The 18,865-nt window shown below is 31.4% G+C and overlaps 1 protein-coding gene across 1 annotated transcript in view; it reads left to right on the top strand.

The window, feature by feature from the left end:
- The first annotated feature begins 3,351 nt into the window (after positions 1-3,351).
- The window catches only part of LOC135840103 (uncharacterized), a 28,811-nt gene continuing 13,297 nt past the window's right edge, over positions 3,352-18,865 (top strand). Inside the window, exon 1 of the mRNA XM_065356449.1 lies at positions 3,352-3,594. The gene's annotated coding sequence lies outside the window, so the exon portion shown is untranslated. The remainder of the gene's footprint in view (positions 3,595-18,865) is intronic.

The raw sequence follows: 18,865 nt of genomic DNA, 5'->3' as shown, positions 1-18,865 counted from the left end.
TTCACTCCAATTTTAACATTTTTTCAGGGTGTTTTTGGAAACTTTTTCTGTAATATTGCCAGTTTTTGACAATTTAGGATGAGTTCAGTACTTTTTCAGTATTTTTCTCTCATTTAAACAGGAAATTTTTCCTAAACTTTACATTTTATGTAAGAACATTTTAAGCAATTTTGGCTAAATCCAGCCAAAGTTTACACGCAGTTTTCGAATATTTTTCATTTTTTAAATGATTTTTTAATGTGTTTGTCATTTTTCCAACTTGTTATCACGGTGTTTCATGAAAATTATAAAATTTACTATAATAATGTTGCTAAAATCATTAGTTTTTGGCAATTTTGAATGATTTTAATGCTTTCGCAAATATTTTTATGGTACATATTTTATCTAACATATTTTAACGACGTTCTATAATATGCACTGAAAATGCAAAATCCTGCCAAGTTTTGATGAAATTTTGTTAATTTTTGGTGATTTTCAAAATTTATCTACGCACTTTTACTTAAATTTTCATGAAATTTCATCATTTTTTGTAAATTCTTGATAATTTTAATGATATTTTCATGTTTTGATATCATTTTAGTAAGTTTTTAAGCCTGTTTGAAATTTCTACAATATTTTTTAAAAGTTTTATTGGAATTTCATAATATGTACCTACCAATTTTTGGTGACTTGAAATCATTTTGTGTGATGCTATCAATAGTAAGTTTAGGTCAATTTCCACTTGTTTTGAAGATTTTCGTTGCTTACAATTTAATGTACCTAGTACCTACCTACCTGTAAGAAAACCAACTGAATAATGATGAAAAAATAAAAAAAATTTCAGCCGTTTGACGATGCATTTTAAATTCTTTCTGAAGTGTTTAGAACCCTAGTCCTGCTTCTATTATTGTGAGTTGTTTTTTTTTATTTAAAAGGTTGAAATTAAAATTGAACTTCTCTTTTTAATTCCGAGTGAGCCAGAGACAGGCGAAGAAGTTGTTCATTGGAGAAAACATAAGGACTATAAAAAATACAGGAGCGTAAAATGCTCGAACACAAGACTAAAAATTCTGAAATTTGTATGCTTGAAATTTTTAGTTTTATAAAAAAATAATGCTCCGTTTGACTTTTTCCATGCCTCCCCCCCCCCAAAATACACCAGCTAAGCCATCCCCTGCCAACCTTAAAAAAATAAAAAAAGATTTATCAAAAATTTAGATTTCTGCATCAGAACAGAATTATGGTATTCTATGTAGGTAGTAGGTAAGTAAATGATCTTCTCTTTAATTAAGAAAAAAAATCCCCCACAATCCGCCAACCAATATTGATTGTTTCGTAATACACTTGATTCTATTCTAATTAATCAGATCAGACGGAATTTCCACCTCACACAATTTGAAATAGGAAATGGCTTATTTCAAAAATGATTTTTGTGCCAAAATTGTTGAATCTCTATCAAAACAATTAACCAAATTTTGCTTAATCAAGGATCCCCCTCCAAAACTATATTATGAATTTTTCTATAATAGGTACAATTTGGGGTAGATTTGCTCCTCAGTAAACTTAAGAATAAATATTAAATTTTGAAATGTAAATTTAAATCCGAGTTTTAGAATTAAATTATATTCATTTTTTCAAACCTAAAAATCTAATTTTATGTCTTAATTTTAATTCAAAAATTTTAATTCAGATCTACTCAAATTTTGTTGTAAATTTACCAAATCATAATTTTTCAAACTTCAAACCAAATTTTAATTTGAAATTATTTGGGGAATATATCATGTTTCAAGGGTGAACTTCTTCACAACTCGTATATTCAACAAACAACCATAGTTTTTGGCAATTCTGGAGTCTCCAGCGACTTTTAAATTTTCTTCAAAAACTTCAATTATAGATTACTAAGGCTATAAAGCAAAAATAAACTATCCTCTTGACGTCTTGACCACTTTAAATGGTTACTGCGAAATTCCAGGTGTGCCAGTTCAAAAGTAAATGTTTGACACGCTCAAAAATTCCAGAAAAAGGTAAAAAAAAATTTAAATTTAAATTTTTAAAAAAAAGCTGTTTTTTGGCTAGATATCTAATACCTATTGTCTGGTGTGTCAACACGATCAATCGACCCGAAAACAATCACAATTTGGTCATTTTAGAGCCTCCATCAACAAAACTCTCTGAAAAAGGACCAAAAATGGATTCTAGCACCTGTAACTTTGGCCAGTACTTATTATAAGCACCCTCTCAACCGTTTTTGATGATTACTGCGAAATTCCAACAGTGTCAGTTCAAAAGCGAATTTTTGATCAATTTGTAAATTCTAATAAAAAATGTGAAAAAATCAAATTTTCCAAAAACGTAAATTTTGGAGGTTTTTTGTGAAAGGTCATTTACTCGTCGTTTTTCCACAAACAAGGGGTTCAAAAAGCTTCCAACTTACTTATTCATGAATGATTCATTCATCAAAATATCGTATATCTATCAATAGATCCCATTCAAACTACCTATATTACGTATCTGTTTCTCATTTTTATCACTCTGCCTTTTAACCATGACCATTCATCATCATCACACCCCAAATACACTCCACTCTCAAGTCAGCTCTTATAACCAAACACGATCACGAATTCACAACTACCTAGGTCAACATCGTTTGAAACCGAACCCTTCAATGTAACTTCCCATCCTGAATGAAAAAACCCAACACCATTGACACCATAAAAAACCTCTACAATACCATCATGCAGGCACATCTCAATAATAAAATCGTTTCCATGGTCATCGGCGACTCGACTCGCGACTCGTGTTCCATTCACTTATCCGTCACTCATACTCATACACGAGTTTGTATTACGTGTGCTAAACAATTTATCAATGAAATGCCGCAACCGCAATCAAATCGCCAATAACGCCGCGTTCATTGAAGACGAAACTCGTTGTTCACACATATGTATAGAGAACCGAATACCTACGAAGCGTAGGCAGAATTTTGTAGCCCAACCTTTAGCACGCTAAACTGGTCCCATAACTAACAATATTTAGTCCATATATGGATTATAATACATACCCGGGTTTCGGTTTTGAGTTTTTTTTTCTCCTCTCTCATACCTACAAATAGGTAAGTTAGTACCGTATCTGTAAGTAAGTATATTATACCATCTATGAGTACGCGTATATATTTAAAAAAGTTTAATAATATACGAGTATACGGTGGCTTAAGTCTATAACCGCACATGTAGTACCATACGAGACAAAAAAAAATATAATCACACCTACAGAAAACTCCTCTCTCTTTCTCCGTCTTTCTTTCTCTCTCTGACAGATTCGGATTTTGTTTTCCAGTCGATATTTCACTACACAACGGACAACTCGGTTCGATTTATTGTACTTTACATGCAGACTCGATCGAGTGGCTCTTTTGCACAATTCCACAAACGTGCTGGTCGGTTTGAGACGACGTTCATGTGTGTGATTTTTTTCCCCATTAGTAAACATATTTGTGAAATTTATTGTGTCTAGTGACTTGTGTGGTGGTATTTGTTATTTTCTTAAGAATTTATTTCCAGCAAATTTTCCGCAACGTAGTTCAATTTTATCACTATTTTACAAAAATGAAGTAAGGTACGTAATGAAATTGTATAATTTAGAGTGTTTTTCGTGATGTTTTAAATTTAATTTTTATAATTTCTTATCGAAATTATCCAATAAAATTGTTCAAAAACTGAAAATATATCTATCAGAAGATAATTGTAGAAGAAGAATGAAAATGCATTATAAACATGGTAAAAATATTGCTGGATTTAGATTGAAATAAAATTATCAATATTCTAATAAAAAAGGAATTTCTTACAAAAATTAATATACTTATATCGTATATAGGTAAATATGTATTTCAAAATTTGTATTTTTTGAAAATGGAACCTCCAAAAAAAACGATGATAGGAACTTCAATTTTCTACAACATTGGTCTTTACTATTTTTGTTGTGAAATGCTTCGTTTCACGTCCAAAAGACTTCAAAAGTGTCAAGTATTTCATTTCCCATACACCTTCACAATGGAAATTTTTATTGTATCTGCAAGAAAATCCACGAAAGGTGAAAAGTGGTTGCCTACGTTTAAAATAATTGCTAAAAATACAAGTCATATTTTACTAACGCATTGAGAACGTTGATTATTTTTCAAAGTTTCAAAATTAAATAAAAGATTGGGCAATTGTACCTATGTAACTTAGAACCTTCCCTTGACTTGAAAACATGCTTAAAATGGAGCTAAGCATTATAGAATCCTATTTTTGAAGTTATACTTAGGTACCTCACAAGAGAGTAACAGAAGTGTGATAAAAAGCTCTACACATTACCTTTTAGCATCTTAAATAGAATGCCCGCCTGCTTCAATAAAATTCTACAGCATTTGGAAAATTAAAACTTCAAATTCAGTTCAAAACACACCAAATGCTACCCAACTGAGATGAGCTGCAATAATTTTTGAAGTCCAGTACCTAAGATATTGGGTCGATATTTAATGAAAAACGCAAGAAATCATTTTTTTTTTTTTCATAAAATGGTTTAAGAATGAATGTTATAAAAATAGGAAAGATACAAAAATTTCTCAAAGTTATCAGAAATTGATAAAATAACAGAAAACAGTCAAAAGTTGAGAGAATTTTTTCAAAATGTTGATGAGATTTTGCAAAAGTTCCTTGAATTACTGAAAATTACTCAAATTGACCGAATACTTACAAAATTGAATGAGTTGTGAAATTTGTCTCCCAAATATTGAAAACTATACGTGTATCGTAAAATTGATTTGTAAATCAAAACAATTCAACATGATTTTGTGAAAATTGCTTGAAAATCTGTTAAAATATCATCAAAATAGGTAGGTACATATATAAAATTGACTAAAAATTGAGAAAACATATCAAACAATCAGAAAAATATCTCAAAAATGCTTAAATTTAAAAAAAAAAAAGTACTTAACAGTTGGTAGTATAGAATATTTTGTGATTTGAGCAAAATCCTGTGAAAATAACCTGGATCACAAAAAAAGATTTCATAATTAAATGTTTTCAAAATTGTAGAAAGTAGATCGATATTATAAAATTTGTCAAACTGATTTCTCAGTTATTAAAAATTACCATAAAAAATTATAACAAATCGCACCTCGGGAGTAATAAGGTCACATCTCAAAAAAGTAAAATTTTACAGGAGAGTGATTTTCTTTTTTTTTAAAACTTGATTCATTATTTTTATCAACTTATAATTAATTGTGAGGAATGAATAGCACCTCATTTTAAAGATCTGGTATCCTACCTTCATTTAGCATAAGAACACTTTGAAAAATAAAATCTTAAAGAGGAAATATTTCAATGTTTGGAAAACATTTTGAGTTATAACCTTTCATTAAAGTTGATGTGGAGGCGAAAGGAAGCGTCCAAAGAAATTTCACGATAGCAAAGTTGTAGAGAATTAAATTTCCAATCGACATACTGTCGTTAGTTTTTTTTTAGAGTGCTTAGTTTTTGAGTTTTTCTCAAAAAACTAAAATTTCATGATATGTGCAAATTAATTTTTCTGAAAAGTGATCAATTTTAAAAAAATTTTCCATTTGGTACAAACCAATAAAAAATGCACTCCTTGTGACTATTTCTAACTGACAAACATTCAAAACAATCAAAACTATTTGTTAACACTTTGTATGTACGAAATTTGCTCAAAAAAGGTGGAGTTTTTTGAGATGTTCACTTATAACTCCAAACAACTTGCAATGTTGTTGAGATTTTGAGTTAGGCCATTTGCGTTTTTTACAAGATCTAGATAATGTACCCAACTCAAAGTGTAATTTTTGGTTGAGGGGGGTCATACAAACCCCAAAAATGCAAAGACATCAAAATCAATTTTTTTTTGAGATGAGACCTTATTACTCCCGAGGTGCTAAATTAGCACAATTGAGAAAACTTCACAAAAATTTATAAAAAATTAATATTATACATATTTAAATTCCATGAAAATAATAAATAAAATACCTAGTTGAAGTTGTTGAAATATCTTAAAATTTGACTGAAACATTCAACAAATGGTAAAAAATTACGAAAAATTGATCAAATATTATCAAGTTGAACTAGAGATGTGCAGCCTGAAAAGTGAAAAGTGAAAAGTACTTTTCTTTCAATGAAAAGTTGAAAAGAAAAGTTCCTACTTTTCACTTCACTTTTCAGTTTTTACTAAAAAAAAATCGAGTGACCAATCAATTTACTCATCAAAGATCACTGACCTCAATGATGAAGTCAAATAACAATAAGTTTCACTCTCTCCACTCCTCCACCATCGCAATTCAGTACCCATTTTTGATATTTTTCACTACATTTTTTTCAAAACTGAAAAACCCAAAAATGTTAGAGGCTCTAGAAAGGCTCAAAACTACCACTATTCGATTAATTACGTGGAAAAAAATGATTTTGTTTTTTGTGTGTTTTAGATAGGCAAAAAATACATCAATTTGAAGCTCTTGCAGAGAGCTTTAAAATGAGACTCGCACGATTTACTTTTCACACTTTTCACAACTTTTCACACTTTTCAAAGAACTTTTCACTTTTAATTTCACCAAAATTACTTTTCTGAAAAGTGCACATCTCTAAGTTGAACAGTGGCGTAGGCAGGGAGGGGGGGTGAAGGGAGATCATACCCCTTCCTTGCGGGAGAAATATAAAATAAATAATGCAAAAATAAAAGTTTTTTCCTTTTTTGGTTCCAATTTTTCAAAAAAAAATTTGCTCTATTTATAATCATCACATTTGACCCAAAGTTTTCAAAAATTACCTCTAAATTTCGATTTTTCGAGCTTTAAAATCTGATTTTGTCTTCTCCTTGAGAAAATCACCCGTCATCGTCACAGAAAAATTTTAAAATTGAGCCAAACAAACACCCTAGAAACGCTTGCAGAAATTGCATAAAAACAATTACAATCTCACAATTTGAGGAGAATTTTATGCAATTTGCGTTGACTTTACAACAATTTCGATAAAATTGACCAAACATCATCAATTTCGACAAAAATTACACAAAGTGTCATAAAAACTGTAAAATAAACGTAAAAATAACTGTAAATTGCCAAAAAATAATTAAATTCTAGTCAACTTGAGGCGAACTTGGCAACAATGATTAAATAGTTTTTTTTTAAAGCCGTTAGTGGTTTAGGGAGGAGGGAGGGGGATAATTGACAGTGTTTTGAGTGATTCGAAAATTTCTTTATTTTTCAACGATTAAGTAGGATCCGAGGTTTGAAGTGTTCGAATATCGGAAGAAAATGAAATTCATTGAATGTAGTGACATTGAAATTTAAATAATCAAAATTTTACCACCACCCCCCCCCCCCCTCCAGAATATATCTTTCCCAGGTATTTCTGCTTCCCTATGCCAATGCCTCCAAGTAGGTGCTTAAATCATAGAAAAGATTAACTTATGGAAATATGTAATTGAAATTCTGATTTGTCTACGCCAATTTATGAAAAAAAAAAAAAAAAAAAATAGATGAAAAATCCAAAAATTAAGTAGAGCCGGTAGCAATTTCAGAAGGAGATCGAAATCGTCACCAAGTCAACCAATTTCGAACGTTAAAAGTAGGATGTGTGCCAAATCGAAGCTTTGAGTATATCTTAAAGATGAACCTTAACTGGATCAAATTATTTTAATCGTATTTATCATAAGCTATCAACATTTTTCATTACAGAAGTGAAAAGTTTGAGCTCATGGCTCCGGAAACATGATTCTAATGAGAGGAGATGAGAGAAAAACTGAAATTAATAACACTAAAATCCTTACAATTTTAAAAATTTAGTAAGATTTCATTTTTGATGACCGTGCGACCCCAAACCCCAAAATTAGCTCCAAAGGGTAGGTGCAAAATTGAAAATTTCCGAGGAAAAAAGTATGGGTATCAAAATCTTTGGTTTTAAGAGTGCAAAACTAATTTTTGAAAATCATTTAAGCACAAACCCCAAAAATAAGACTTCAATGGGAGGTTCAAAATTTAAAATTGAAAAAAAAAACAATATGGGTATCAAAATCGGAATTTTCAAAGACGCACCCATTTTTGAAACTACGTATTTGCTCCAAACAGGAGTCTCAAAAATAATTTTTTTTAAAAATACGATATTAGTAAAAGGCCCCACATGGTTGAAAGAGATGGAAGTCGCTTGGCCAAAGGCAATGAATTTACAATTTGAGTCCGAACCTGAACCTGAACTTGAACCAGTACTTATCTCGAATAATGCAGCTGTAATTGAATCGGTCAGTGCAGAAAGGTAACAAGTCACATTTTTGAAAAAAAATTTTTTTGCGGAAATGGGGGTTTCAAAGTATGGCGGATCGACTGGTGATGTCAGATTTCCGCAAAACTGCCGAGAAAGTGGTATTTGGGCGCAGAAAAAGGGCGGATCCGCATTTATGACTTTTTTGTAAAATTTTTTAAATTCCTTGAAAAATAACTAACATTTTTGAGAAGACCATTTTTTGAAATTTAAGTTAATCTCTGAACTGAAAAATGATGAAAAAATTAACAACTTCGACAAAAAGTCTTAGAACTCAAGGGGTTTTTGGTCAATTTAAACGGGATAGCAGTCTAAATGATGTGCTTAGATGTAGAATCAAGCCCCATTCGTGCCCGAGAAATTTCGAAAGAAATTTTGTCAATTCAGTGCAGAAAGGGTCTAAGTCCCATTTGTTTAGGCAGCAACAGCACTGGCGCACGTGAATATTTTTTTTTGGAAACTGCGCTAAAAGTTGTGTCTTGGGGTCCTCTTTCAATGACCTTAAGCATGTTTACTGAAATTTTTTGATTTTTGAATGAATCAGTTTTTTGTTATTCCTGAAAAACGCAAAAATGGACTTATGCCCTTTCTGCACTGACCGATTCAATTCAGCCTCCGTTTAAAATCGATTGTAGGTACTCAATTTAAAACCCTCAACTATCTACTTGATGCAACGTTAAGCTATATGAAAAATGTCAATTCGAATAATATTGTTCAGAAAACCGAAGAAGCTTTCAACCAGTGGATTATGTATATCCAAAACAAAAATTATCCTGATATTTCGCAACCTAATGCACTTGGTTAAAAACGTGATTCTCAAAATATTATACGTTGTCATGGACGCTTGGTTGAATCATGTCTCGACGATAATGTTAAAAATATTAAACGCGATGTAATCGTAAATTTATGGAAAAGATCTAACAATATTATTAATCAATTTTGGAACGTTTGGAAATTTCAATATTTAACTAGTCTTCGTGAACGTAATATTAGTATACTTAAAACAAAAGAAAAATGTAGTAGATTTAGTTCCTAAAGTAGGAGATATCGTATTAATCGAAGGTGATAAAAAATTTTGTCCTAGAGGAGAGTGGAAAGTTGGTAAAGTAATTAATGTTAATGTTAGCTCGGACCATAATGTTAGGTCGGCAATCGTTGAAACTAAAAATTCTAAACTTACCCGTCCCATTAACAAATTGTATCCCTTAGAAACATTGTAATCTCGTTTATACTTATTATTTTAAATTTAAAAATTCGTTTTTCGTCGGGAGTGTCGCGGATTCGCGATTATTAATTATATTTGGCTATGTTTTCGTTATATTTCAATTTCGCGATCTCGATAATATTCGGCTGCAATGTTTGTTATCTTGAAGATTCAAAAGTATTTTGTTATTGTTTTCATTGATAAATAAATGGAGTTACAGAAAAGGTTCGTTTTTGAAGCGATTAGAAATTAATCGCCCTGTTCGTTGAATTCCTTTTTCTTTACCGTGCGACCCCAAACCCCAAAATTAGCTCCAAAGGGTAGGTGCAAAGGGTATTCCTGGTTAAGATAGGTGAAATGGCCCTGTTCTCAGATTTGGAAAATCATGATGGATTATTGTTGGGTACCTCCAATAAAAATTTTCGAGCGGAATTTCCGCCCCCCAACCCACCCCCCTTGGTCAGTATAGCCAAAAAACGCGTTTTTTGCGCGAAAAATTCGGTATCCATGAGTGGTGAGGATAAAATTCTGGTACCACGCGGAATGTGTAGGGAAAGCCTGGGCCTTTCAACACGATTTTTTTCAAAATTTTTTATCGTAGTGGTGGGGGTAAAATTGACAAAAGAAAACTTTGAAGCGCCACAGCTCCGAACTGAAGGGTACTACACAAAAACTGTTTTCGCCAAAATGTGTCTTTTTACTAGTACTTTCTTCCTACTGATCCATGAAATTGAAATTTTGTCTGCAAAAGGCTCCTATTTGCAAAAAACTCTGAAAAATACGCGTTTTTCGCGTTTTTTTGCAAAATTATGCGAAATATGCGAAAAATGTATAGAACAAAACATGTTGAGCGTCGAATTTTACCCCAGAAAACGTGTTCAGAAGGTTGTCAAAACGCTCATCTACTGAAGTTAGCTTAGATTGTAATCATGAGCTCTCAGAATAAAAAGATACCAAAAATATTCAAATTGAGGTCAGAGCGATTCAGTTATAATTTTCACAGTCTTCTCATTTTAAACACGTTTCCACAATGCTTGGTCAAAAAAATTCTTCAAAATGAAAATATCGCAAGTCAAACTTACAAAAAGTTACCAAGAATAGGCAAATTACCCAAAAATTGTTCAGAAATCCAACTCGAAATCAGTAAGCATCTAAGCAAAAAATACAAATTTCAATTTCAATTTCAATTTTCAAAAATTTCAACAAAATCTTTTTCAAATCCAATAGGTACCATACATACATGTTCAACAAATCTGACCAAAATTCAAAAACTTGACCCATCATGAGGGACAAATTGTTTGAAAAATCAATTTTTTTTAGCATTTTTGAAGATCCTTTACCCATACTACATATTCTGTAAAAAAAAAAGTATACGTTTTGTATCTTATCCATAGATTGATGTGATAAACATAGGTACCTATCATTTTATTTACAAGTATGTATAATTGAACATTTTTTTCGGGTCAGAATTTTTCTATTTTTAAAGAGAACTGTAGAAAATGAATAGAAAAAGAAATCGAGAGAAAAAATACTTATAAAATTACAAGTATTGATTTTAAAAATGGGAAAAGCAGCACTTTTGAGACAAATTCTGATAAACCTTAGGACTTTTTGACAATTTTTTCAAAAACCGTACCTTCAATCTATTTTGGCTAACACGAGATTTTACTAACCATTTTGGCATAAAATAGATTTTTTTGGATAATTCATCAGAAAAAGGCCTTTTGCCCACAATATTTCGTCAAAAAAGTGGAACTTGCAGACAATTTTGACAAAAAGCAGTAGTTTTGAAAATGTTGGCTAAAATCAGAAGTTTTTTTTCCGATACCTAGGCATGTAATTTACCTATTTATTTTGAAATAACTATTAAGAAAAAATTAAATTTTGACAATGATTTGCCAAAAACAGGATTTTTTAAGGATAATTTTTGGAAAATCAAGAATTCTTGCCAATTCAGGCAACAACATTTTTTGAACATTTTGGCAAAAAGCAGGAATTTTCTTTTGGCAATTTTTACAAAGTTAAGAGTTTTTTTTTAATAATTTTGACAAAAAAGGAACTTATATTTACGATTCTGACGCAAACGAGATCTTTTTTAAAATTTAGGCAAGAGCAGAACTTTGCAGACAATTCTGGCAAAAAACGTAACACGTACTTCTTAGGATCATTTTGGCAAATGAAGGAAATTTTGAAATTTTGGCTACTAACAAAGTTTTTTGGTCATTTCTGCAAAAAATATTAGGACTTTCTTGATAACGTCAAAAAAAGGTATTTTCTCAACAATTTTGGCAAAAAACTGGGCTTTTTTGGAAATTTTGACAAAAGTTGAGATTTTTTACTTAGTTTTTTTTCACAATTTTGGCGAAAATGAGACTTTTTTTACAATTATTCTGGCGATAAGACTTTTTGAATATTTTGGCATAAAACATGTGCTTTTTTGGCAATTTTTACAAAAAGTCAAGATTTTTTGATAATTATGGCAAAAAATTGGAATTTTTGAAATTTTGGACAACAACAGGTTTTTTTGCTCATTTTTACAAAAAATATTAGGATTTTGATACTTAACTTTATTCAGAAGAAAATGTGTTTTCAACAATTATGACCAAAAATAGTAATTTTTTGATAATTTCGACAGAAGTTAGAATTTTTTTATAATTTATACAAAAATGTGACTTTTTTGATAATTTTAGCAAAAGCAGGATTTTTTGACAAGTTTGCAGTAGCGATTTTTCGCCTCATACTATGTAGCGACATCACCAACGTGACAATTATCACTTTATCAGATAGCGCACAGTGAGGTGCCATGGACCTCATCTCATGACTTTGCTGTAAAGATGTGATGTGTGCGCCCGCTTAGCTCAGTAGATGAGCGTTTTGACAACCTTCTGAACACGTTTTCTGGGGTAAAATTTGACGCTCAACATGTTTTGTTCTATACATGTTTCGCATATTTCGCATAATTTTGCAAAAAAACGCGAAAAACGCGTATTTTTCAGAGTTTTTTGCAAATAGGAGCCTTTTGCAGACAAAATTTCAATTTCATGGATCAGTAGGAAGAAAGTACTAGTAAAAAGACACATTTTGGCGAAAACAGTTTTTGTGTAGTACCCTTCAGTTCGGAGCTGTGGCGCTTCAAAGTTTTCTTTTGTCAATTTTACCCCCACCACTACGATAAAAAATTTTGAAAAAAATCGTGTTGAAAGGCCCAGGCTTTCCCTACACATTCCGCGTGGTACCAGAATTTTATCCTCACCACTCATGGATACCGAATTTTTCGCGCAAAAAACGCGTTTTTTGGCTATACTGACCAAGGGGGGTGGGTTGGGGGGCGGAAATTCCGCTCGAAAATTTTTATTGGAGGTACCCAACAATAATCCATCATGATTTTCCAAATCTGAGAACAGGGCCATTTCACCTATCTTAACCGGGAATACCCTTTGAAAAATTTCCGGAAAAAAGTATGGGTATCAAAATTTTCGGTTTTAAGAGTGCAATACTAATTTTTGAAAATCATTCAAGCCCAAACCCCAAAAATGAGTCTTCAATAGGAGGTTCAAAATTTAAAATTGAAAAAAAACCAATATCGGTATCAAAATCGGACTTTTCAAAGACGCACCCATTTTTGAAACTAAGTACGTATTTGCTCCAAACAGGAGTCACAAAAATAATTTTTTTTAAAAATACGATAGGAGTACAGGGGTCGGCATAAGTTAGTATTCCTATTCGAAAACTGGTGCGTTCTTTTTAACACCCTGTTGTGTGTAATGAGTAGATAGAAGGTCTTGTAGGTAGTGCGTTGTGTTCATGGAAGTTCCACCAACACTTTGGTAATAATAGTTTTTTTCCCCGCTATGTCACTACAGAAAAAAATTCATTTTCATTTGAAAAAATTTTCGTTTGTGCAAATCAGAATACTAACTTATGCCGACCCCTGTATAAAAATTTGTGTTTTCTTAAGGGCTTAGAATTCATTGCCCCAAACCTCAAAATGGATTCTTAAGAAAAAGTTCAACATTTAAAATTGAAAAAAAAAATCAATTGGTAAAACTATGGGTATCAAAGTATGAATTTTCAAGGGTGCAGAATTCATTTTTGAAGACTACCTATTCGATCCCAAAGCAAAATCAGCATTCTAAAAAACTAATAATTTGATACCCATAATAAGTAGCTTCTTACTTGTTGCATTTTTGAAAAAATTTTGAATTTCGTCTCTTTTTTCTTCCTTTCTAGGGGAATATTCTTTGTTTAAAACAATTCTATACCCATGTCGCATTTTTTCACAGCTTAGGTCAGTCTTTTGGACGAAAATTTTTCATCTGGATCACTGTTCTCCCCCCCCCCCCCTCTTCTCAATAAAAAAAACCTGCAGTACAAAAATTTCCAAAAAAAATGGGTAATGGTTTATAAAATTTACTTGATACAAGGGTATTGAATTCAAAATACGAATTTTATTGCCCATTCGCGAGTTCAAGTGGCAGCAAATGAACGTGTGTTTAAATTGAGTAGGCACCTACAAGTATTTTTTTGTGATTATTTCACTCGACGATAAATTTAAAAGTGCTGAAGATGAGTTCGAAAAAAATCGTACATGTTTTATCATTGTCAAAATTTCATTTCGAAAATGAAAATCAATTTAGAATTGGCATTGAAAGATAAATTATAGGTAGGTGTATTTCATTTGCTCTTTTCTTCAAGATGAGCCCAGAAAAATCTGTTCATGGCCTCTTTTAAAAAATCTTCATTTTTTTAGTACACAAATCTTCATTTTTCAGTACAAAAATTTAGATCTGATGGTATGGTACTCTCATAGTTAATCCATTTGGAGACGAGAGGAATCTAATAATTATTCGTTTCCTATTGACGACCACTTAATCATAACAAATCGACGATATACCGTTACCTACTAACAAGCTGCATAAATAAATTTTTAAAAAATCGATTATACATCCAAACTAAGTTAATATAAAATAGATCGAGTATATGTACAGAAGAGGGCAGAGGAAATCCATTACAGGCACTTGAATTTGTACTCGCATCCAAGTACTAATATTCCGGTACCATAAGGTAACAGGTTCCAGGTTCCTTGAACACATACGCTATACTACGCATCGAAGCAGATTACCGATGCAGTTTCATTATAAAAACGCATCGATCGGTACATTATACTACGAGTACCTATATTATGCATAGAGAACGATTAAAAAAATATATAGGTAATAATTACTAGCTCGCGAGGTTTTCTAAAAAGCATAAGCGAAAAAAAAAAACGTTGTCTGACGTCCACACCTTTTTATCTACAATGCACTCGTAACTCAAGAACCGAGACAAGTTTTCAAACCTACACGTTGTGAACGAATAAGAACGAACGAACGAAAAAAATAAGAAGGAACGCGGATCGTCGACCCACACGATTATCGCGCTTTTAATACTCGCAATTTCTAATCACCTCGTAGCCTATGTAGCCTATCGATGTTGGGTGAAGAGAGGAGGAAGGTGTTGAGGTACGAGGTACTTTTACTTTTAATATTTGGTCCAGATTTATGAAAATAATAGGAAGCTGTTGTATCGATGTTAATAATGAAAAGTGTCCAGACTGTCCACTCGTATGTTAGAGATTAATCTAAGGATGAGTTATAGAGATGATCCTCAAATCTTCAGTTCTCGAGACTAACATTTTTGAAACTTGTAAATGAGGTGTGGATAAGTATTTGGTACGACTTTTGAAACACATAGGTAGGCAGGAAAATGAACGTTGTAGAAGTGTATCATCCTTCTTGGAACATAGCTGAGGAATGAGGATGAACATGGGATTGAGCGAGAAATTGTACTAGTAGGAGCCTAATTCGCCTACCTATACTTGAGAGTACCAGTATCAGACATGCTAATGACTAATGACGAGTAAATATCCCAGAACATTATTGTGACTAATAATAAACGATATCGACTCGAACAAAATTCCAATATTGTATAGTGTGTGGTATGTTTCTATATACCTGGTCCTGTATTGTAAACTTATACTTAGGTATACGTACGATAATGGGCGATCAAAAAATTACAACAGGAAGGTATCAGATTGCGCGAATTATACCAATTACGGTATCATAATTTATGCGCGTAACTATTCGATTTGATTTTTACTAAATGCAACTTCCTACGCTAAAATTTGTGTACGAGGCGAACGACGAAGCAGAGAGATCAGGAGGTTCGGTAATAAAGAAACAACATTCAAACAATTATACACCTTTCTAGGTTAAGATTTTGTTTGTCTCGGAACTCACAATCAGCTATATGGAAATATAGAAGGTTGACGTGTGTGAGTTGAATTGTTGTTGTCGTCGTGTTAAGATGGATGTGTGATCTCACTTGGTATACGTGTTATGATCCAGAGGCGAATTTAACACAAGGGGAAAAAGGACGATAGCACAGTGGGCCATGGCTCCGATGAAAAATGAGTTTATACTTGGTAAAATGGGCCCCTTCTAATCATTTAAAGTACATATTTTGGTTTTTCATCCATCGAGTGTTTTAAAAGCTGCTCACAGGAAAAGAGCACTGAATCAAGATTGAGCAGGAAGGTTTCAAATCTTCAAAAAGTGTATTAAATAACTCTTATTATGTAGGTATATATTTGCTTATGACCAGACATGTCAACTTTGCTTGGCATATACCTATGCTGAAAAGTGAACAAAATTTTAAAATTGGTATAATTTCTGTTCTAAATCACTTATCAAAATTTTATTTGTAGATTCAATTTAATAATCTATGTGTTGGAAAATGTATTACAAGAAAAATTTTGAAAATGGAGTCGAAGTAATTTGAATTTTAAGAAAGTTAAGACACCACAAGAAAGCTTGAACAGCATAAAAAATTTTGATGTTTCTAATTTTTCCATGGGCCAATAAAACACTGAAAAATTTCAAGTCAAATTTGTTGTCGTGTACACTCAGGTCTCAGGTTCGATGTATTTACATACATCTCCACCGGCGCATCACATTCCACTCACTACAAATCGACTGCAGACCCTGCGTTCATCCTCGCGCCTTGATTTCTAAGCCATGCGCCCTCTGCTGGAAGTTTCTGAAAACTCATAGTTGACTTGTATAGTAAAATTAACCCATTCATTAGTTGACAAGTCTGGATCAGTGATGTACCTTTACGCGTCAAATGGAATAGTTGACATTTGACATAGTTGACATGTCAACTATGTAAACTATGTCAACTATGTCAAATGAATTGGCCAATCAAAATTCATTAAAAATAAAACTCCAGCCAGGCACCAGCCCATGGTGGTACGATGTACGTGTATGGTTCACGTAAAATTGAAATAATTAATAAATCTATACGGTTTTTACTCGCATTTTTCAAGTTGTTGATGCTTTGTTTTCAATTTTCATTCAGTTTTTGATCGAAATTCGAATATAAAAGTTTGACATGTCAAAAAATAGTTGACATGTAGACTATTGGTTTTTGACTTGACATAGTTGACGTCAACTATGTCAAACTTTTACCTACCTATATATATTTTTTTTAAAGAAAAACTTTGTTGCTTTGATATACCTATTATTTTCTTGATGGGAGGGCTATTTACCTAGAGCGAGTGTTGATCTTGGTTCTCATGAAAAATAATGTTCTCCAACTTTTCGAATTACATATTATTTTCAAAAACTTTTTAAAAATGCATTAAAATCTCTGAAAATCACCAAAAACTTGTGAAATTCTAGTAAATTTTTTCATTAACACGAAAAAATGTTTCAAAAAAAACTAAAATGATTCAAAAATAGTGGAAAAAAACATCAAAAATCCAGGGGTTGAAACTGTTAAAAACCCCAAAACCAAAAATGAAGGAAAACCAAATATAAATCTGTTTTGTGCAAAACTCAAAACCAAAAATAAAAAATATTTGATCACACTTAACCAAAAACCAAAAATAAAAAATATTTGATCAAAACCACTTGACCAAAAACCAAATATAAAAAATTTAAAATTTAAATCATCAAAAATGTCAAAATATGCACAATAATTAATAATACTAATACTACCTAGAATTAGGCGGCATAATGCAACAATTGGCAGGAAAAAAACCTGAAAACTGAAACCAAAAACCCAAAAAACAAATAAAAGTAGCAAAAACTGTAAACCAAAAACCAATTATCAAAAGGTGAAAACTGAACTGAAACCAAAAACCAAAAATCAATTTTTTAACAGTTTCAACCCCTGCAAAAATCACTAAAATTGAGCAAAAACTCCTAAAATTTCAATGAAAACTGACAAAATGCATGAAAAAAATGTTGAAAACGCGTTAGAATTGTGTAAAAATAGTCTTAAAAATTGAAATTAATGAAAATTATCAAGAAAAAAATGATAAAATTTTGGTTAAAAGTATTCAAAATATGCTAAAATAATGATAGAACATTTAAAAGCATCGGTAGGTCAAAAAAATATCAAATAGTGATGAAATTTTAGTAAAAAATTACTCAAAATACACAAAAAGGTTGTAAAAATCGTATTAAATTAATTAAAAACACCCCCAAAAAAAACCATAAAACCACCAGAACATACCCAAAAATACTAAAATTTCTAGAAAAATATTGGAAACGAGTTAGATTGAAATAAAAAATGCCTCAAAACTAATGAAATTTCAGCAAATATGGGAAAAAAATACATATAAAAAGTATCGAAAACCTGTCAAAATGATGTAAAAATAGGTACCTACCCAAACAAATCAATAAAATCACCGCAAATTACCAAAAAATAATAAAATTTCATTGAAATTTACAAATAAAGGTATGAAAATGTGTTTAAAAAATGTGTTAAAATATTGTAAAAATGTCAGAAATGCATTGAAATTGTTAAAACTTTTATAAAATAGACGAATTTTAGTAAAACTTGCCAAAAGTGCACAAAGAAATGTTAAACACGAATTAAAATGATGTAAAACTGCTCGAAAAAAGCAATAAGTCACTGAAAATTGCCGTAAGCTGCTTAAATTTAGAAGAAAGTTTCACAAAAATGTTTATAAAAATGTATTAAAGACTAAAAACTTGAAAAAAAAGCATTAAAATCACTGAAAATAAGAAAGAAAGTAACTAAATTGCAGTAAAAGTTGCCGAAAATGTATGAAATGTTGAAAACGCGTAAAATTTGATAAGTATGTATTTGTAATATACTTAAAAAAAAAAAAAAAAAAAAAACCATAAAACCACTAAAAATGATCAAAACGTGCCAAAATGTCATTGAAAAATCTCCAATATTCACGAAAAAGTGTTTAAAACGCGTTAAAATGGCGTCACAAACACTTGAAAAAGCATTAGAAACACTGAAAACTACCGACCAAAAAAAAATGGAATTTCCGAAAACTTACCAAAACACAAGAAAAAAA

This window comes from Planococcus citri, chromosome 3 (genome assembly GCF_950023065.1).
Source record: "Planococcus citri chromosome 3, ihPlaCitr1.1, whole genome shotgun sequence".
Classification (NCBI taxonomy): Eukaryota; Metazoa; Arthropoda; class Insecta; order Hemiptera; family Pseudococcidae; genus Planococcus; species Planococcus citri.
This window is presented reverse-complemented; position numbering and strand designations above follow the sequence as displayed.